Genomic DNA, 6,000 nt, shown 5'->3' with positions numbered 1-6,000 from the left:
CGCAATTGTTGCCAACTTAAAAATCACATGTCATAGCTTAACATAACTTTAGAACTCGTAACTCTAGTTTTTCGTAACTTCGGTTTCGCGTAACTTTGACGGCCGTAACTCTGTCGCCCGTAACTCTGGTATTCGAAACTTCGTCGGTTTCCCTCAAATTTGTCTTAAATCGCATACAATAAAGAAGAAAATCAATCCGTTTGCAATAAGAATTGCAGTCAATAATTCTTCCTCTTAAATTTATTTCTACCTCAAACCAAAATAAAAACAAAACATCAAACATCATTCGTCCATCGCCCAATTGTTCTTCATTCATAAACGCAATCACTTACCTAATAATAAACTACGAGTATATACACAATGAACTTGTTAATTTCTTACCTCCACTCATGACTAATTTCTTATATTTCCCATTCAACCCAAAACCAACCATCGCACCCCTCTATTTTAACACAGCTTGCTTGCAAACAAGATTATTTCAAACTTTGTTATCATTCATTATCAGGTTTCACACAATAACCACCACCGAGACCGACCGGTATACGGCCATTTGTTTATCAAATTCACACTCAAAACACAACATTTATTCTCCCACACTTTCACTCAAACATGTTTGAGCACTTTCCATTTCTCACTCACACTCACTTTTCAAATGAGTCATTTTAGTACAATATGTTTTTCTTCGATCAAATGAGTGTGTTCAGTGTTTAAGTGGGTAAAATTTCCGTACAACTCTCTGGAGCGCGATCAGTTGGCCAACGAATGCCATTGATTACGTAGCGTATGCCGGACAAACTTAACGTTAAAATCGTTTTGTGTATATTCGTCGTGTTCACGATACCTACAAGTTTATTTACAAATTATGTTTATTTATCTCTACTACGACACATACGTGAGTGAATGAATTTAACAACAATCTGGTATTGGGATTCCAAACCATATTGACGAAAACGAACCAATATAATAACTAACGAGATAATAACGAGTTGACAATCGAGTGTATCGTCGTCGGTCTTCATCTATTTCGTAGACAACGTTCCAGTTGACAGAAGAAGTCGAATCTTGACTGATAACCTATATTATTCCCTATCTTACTCATTGCTTACCCAGAAATAACTCTAGCGCCCTCTTGTCTTATCTTAATTCGAACGTGGTTGACAGTCTGTCGCGTCTGTTACGTTTTTTTGTTGTATCAACTGTCACATTGTTTTGATACACTTTTTTTCTCATTTTTTGTTTTGTTTTTTTATACAAACGAATGAGAATAAGCGCGTGTGCTCTAAGACCTAAACTACCTATATTTTGCTTCTATACAACTTTATAGAGATAGTTTCGTTTCTCTAACTGAATTGGTCTCGTCGTTTCGTCGGGGCTAATAGGCTTCACCTACATTGAATGGTAATTAGATTGTGTGTCTGCTGGTCTGGCGGCTGACCAGAGCGAACGACTTTGTGCATAATAGAGCACAATAATATAATTTGCCGAGCCCCATTTGAATTCAATTACCCTATAGCCTGTTGTAGCGACACTGAGTGAGAGTGCGCATTTTACTTCATTTACACCAGCGACAAAAACAAATAACGACGAGAGAAGTAAACTCGCTCCTATTTAAAAAAAAAACTCCCGCCCGCCCGCCGTCCCCAATGGTTCTCAACACTCAACTCAAACACATCTGGTTGACAGTTCTAATTCGTTAACTTCAGTTTTATTTTATTTCGTCTCTTCTAGTTGCTTGTAATTTATATGAATTTTGCTTGCCTGCTAAACAACACACATGTTTGTAATATTGTTAACACATGTGCTTTGGTATATAGCAGCATGTAGTGTATAGACTTGTAATATATTTTTATGTAGGTACATTTTTTTTTGTTGTTGTAAATTTTTCGGGCCGCGCGCATTCAAAGACAGTAACGAGCCGTGACGTTTTCGAATTAACGGTCACAGAAAAAAGGGCGAGTTGAAGTTTTGTTTCATGTGTATATTCAACGAATGCTCCATATCTTTCATATCATACTTATAGAAGTGCTATAGAAGTGCGGAGGAAGTAATTTTTTTGTTGTAATGTTTTTATCGAATGACATTCGTTACGGATTTGATTAACGAATGATAGCGGGTTTATTTAAGTAAACCAAAAATACCTAGTGTAATCTACCCCTAAAATATTTATGAAAGGTTTATACCTAATCGAAAAATCATAGAAATTATTATGATTTATGTTGTATAAGAGTTGTATAAGGGTGTTTGTGTATTAATTTGATAGTGTGTGATTAAAAAAATAAATCTTAAAATATATTTTTATATTTATAAATAATAAATAAAAAATAAAGTGTGGTGTGTCATTATTTTTGTTAATCCCCCTTGTTTTTCTTTATTTTGGATTATTTTAACCAACTGCCTGAGAAAAAAACGTCAAAAAGTGGATTTAGTTGGCGCTTGATTTGAAGGTGAGTTCACATTCATAAATTTTGTTTCAATATAATTTTGAACGAGTTTATTAAGAATGAGTTAAATTTTAATTATCTCAATCTTCTAATATGCAGTTTTATCTTAATTTTATGAAGATGAATTTTTATATGATTTTTGTATTTCTTTGAATGTGTTTTATGACATTTATTGATGAAGGAAAAATTAATCAAATCGCTGTCAAGTGTTGTTGACACATGTGGCGCGGCGTTGTTATGTCGGTCCAGTAGTGACAAAATGTCACGTAAAAAGAGATTTTTTTTTCGTTGAATTCTATTTTTATGTGTTTTTTTTTCGATTATGTTTTGTGTTTTTTTATGTGTGTTCTCTAGATGTTTTTATGTTTTGTTATTTTTTTTTTTTTTTTGAAAATGAAAGAAATAAAAATGTTATGAATGAGAAAAAGGCGAGGTGATTGTAATTTTCTTTTCTTTTTTTTTCGGTTTTCAATGAGGTTCTTTTTGAAGGGGATAATAGAGTTTTTGGATTACTAAGATCAGATTTCTTGAGAAATTTACAGTAGTTAGGGATATGATTTACAATCTTTGGACACATCCTTTTGTAGTTTAAAAACGATAAACTGGAATTTGGTTTCTTTTACGATATTCATTAATTTTTTTTCGAGGAAAAGTCCTTTCTCTCAATTTTGAGGTAGGACTTTATAATCATATAAATATTAAGAAGCATCACGTTCGTCAGATTTGACTTATAATATATTTGTTTGTTGTGAGTTTGGATGCATACTTCTGAATTAATAGATCAAACGTCAAAATTGTAACTATTTTGTATATGGCTATTTTTCGATCTGGATGGGATTAATAAACTAAAGGCTTTTGTCAACTTTTCACTTTTCGGCGTTAATCGGCTCCTGTGAATTTAAGCCGCAATTGACTATAATGTCGACTTTTCATGAATCGATTTTTGTCTTGCGACGAATTTTTTCAGAGTGAGTCGACTCATGTGAACGTAATTCCGACTTTGCACGAGTCGATTTTATCCGCACGATTTGTCGCACGGCTTAAGTCGACTAGGATTTTTCTTTGGGGATTGTCACTTTAGTCACCTACGGCTTACCTTCACACGAACCGCCGCACGTCAAAAATCGACTCGTGAAAAGTCGGCATAAGCCTCAGGTGACTTAAGTGACAATCCCTATAGAAAAATCATAGTTGACCTTAGCCGTGCGAAGTATTGTGCGGTTAAATTCGACTAACGACTAGTTAAAAATCGGCATTAAGTTGAAATGGTCTTAGAAAATTCCAAGTCCAAATAGTCGAATAGTGAAAAGTCGGCATCAGATAATTTCTATCGTCAAGCTACGCTTCCACTAAACCTTATTCTAGATTTAGGGCAGGAGATAATTAAAATGGTGTTTTGACCTGCATGGAATTATTAAGAAGGATACTTATTTTGACAGCTCTTCAAAAATCAAATTAGAATATTTCTATTTCTGGATTAAAAAAAACCTTACTAATTCTCAATTTTCAGTATTTTAATCTGATTTTTACAATACCTTAAACCTTAATCAAATGCAAAAACTCTCGAAATCGATAGAAAATTGAAATTAGACAACATTTTTCCATTTTAACAACTTTCCTTTTTGTTTGTGATCGAATGAAATGAGTGCGTCCAGCACAAGAACAAAAGCGTAGAATTATATGGATATGAATGCAAAAGTCAGTTCGTAATGTACTTTTGGTTTTGAAATTTTAATCATACACATCTCTACAGCTTCCCCGTACGGTTTAAATCGACTCAAGCTGGATTTAGATTCGATCGAACATAAAAAACAAGATATATTTTTCTCTGGTGATATGAATCTATTCAAACATGTTCTCAAACGTCTCTTAAGTGCAAAGATTAGAGTTTAAAGCCTGGTACGCAGATCCGAGCTTCCATACATTTTTGGTGCTAGATTTTTTCGATAATTTGTATGGGATCTAAAATTTAGCTCGATCTACGGACCAGGCTTAAGTGACAAAATTTATTAAAATAAAGTTCTACCTACTTAGGTACAGATCATGGTCCATACCATACGTCTTATTTTGTATCTTTTGATGCCATATTGTTTTGCTGCCAAAATTTAAACTTGTTTTACTTTGAAAACTGCTTGTTTCATATTCATCAACAGCTCTTATTGCATCAAGCCGATTTGATGTGGCTTGTATCGATTTTGAGCATAATTTCTTCTTCCTAAAAATATGGTTTTTTACTAGTTGATTTTTACAACTCTTCAAAGACGCACGACAGAAGTCGACTAGATGGTTAAGCCATACTTTTATTTCTGGCCAGTTCAGCTATTTGAATAGAATTTTTTGTCATTGACGTTCAGGTGTGAAATATTAGTTACACAGCGTTTTATAGGAGCTCCGTTGTCGTTCGTTGGGCCTTTCCTTTAACTTACATTTTTAAAAGTGTTTTAAAAAAACATAAAAAACTCATTCAATAGCGCATTCTAAGAGCTTCATTTTTGGAACTGCAACAATCACTCCATGTTATATGAACTGCGATTTATTGGTAGTTCTAAACTGAGCCTAAACTGGCTAATTACTGTCAAGTACGACAGAAGAGGATGTTTTTTACTTACAAAAATTAAATTTTTACTACTAAAAACTAAACAAGTATCAACTGTTTAAAATATATTGAAGGTTGTGGCACCTTAAAAAATACTATTCAATTTAAAATTTCCTTTAACGATGTATCTTTCTCATGTTTTATAAGCTGATTTAATAAAAAAAATGAAAACAAAGCAAAAATACCTAAACAAAATTCTCTGACTTTCACTGTCAAAATAACTCTTTCTAAAATAATTTGACAATTTGACCATGGATGTTAAATGACAGCTGTTTTTTTCTGTCAAATGTGTTATGTCAAGAATTATTAGATTCTACATTAGAATTTCATAAAAAAAAAGCCATTACTAGATAGGAAAACCTTGACGTCAGTATCTACTAGAAAATTAATTGAGTAATCTTCTAAAGAAATCAAAAAAAGAAACACACATTTTTTGTATTCACCTTAATTATCACCTCAATGTAACATTATTACTCAATGTCTGCCATTCAACTTGTTTTTTTTTTTTGTATTCGACTTTGCCTTTTTTGTATAAACACACTAGACAACATTCTAAAAAAAAAAATTTATAATTTTTTTTATCAATTTGCTGATCTATCTGATTGGTAGTTAAGTTTAAAATTCACAAACAAATGAACACTCATTTCGCCTTCTTTACGTCTCCTGCAATCAAAAAGTCGTGATAGAATTGCCTGAAGCATTATTCATCAATCTATTAATTTTATATCTCTCTATCTCTCATTTTTATACTAAATAGTCTACGCTCAATCATCGCAATTAACGATAAACACACATTTTACGAGAGAAAAAGAAAAAAAAAAGTAAAGAAAAAGATGTTATGTTAGAAAACGACTTTATTTTGTTTGATGGAACAATGCCCTTAGAATTGAATTGACATGCATTCTTTCTCTCTCTACTTGGGAGGTATTTTTCATTGACAGCGTCAAATACACTGGTTTTATT

At 32.6% G+C, this 6,000-nt stretch overlaps 1 protein-coding gene across 1 annotated transcript in view; it reads left to right on the top strand.

Annotated features, from left to right (window-relative positions):
- Positions 1–737: 737 nt before the first annotated feature.
- LOC129915027 (uncharacterized protein DDB_G0271670-like) overlaps positions 738–6,000 on the top strand; it is a 204,469-nt gene continuing 199,206 nt past the window's right edge. The window contains exon 1 of the mRNA XM_055994482.1: positions 738–2,444. The gene's annotated coding sequence lies outside the window, so the exon portion shown is untranslated. The remainder of the gene's footprint in view (positions 2,445–6,000) is intronic.

This window comes from Episyrphus balteatus, chromosome 3 (genome assembly GCF_945859705.1).
Source record: "Episyrphus balteatus chromosome 3, idEpiBalt1.1, whole genome shotgun sequence".
Taxonomy (NCBI): domain Eukaryota; kingdom Metazoa; phylum Arthropoda; class Insecta; order Diptera; family Syrphidae; genus Episyrphus; species Episyrphus balteatus.
Note: the sequence above shows the minus strand (reverse complement) of the source record. Positions and strands in the feature narration are given on the sequence as shown.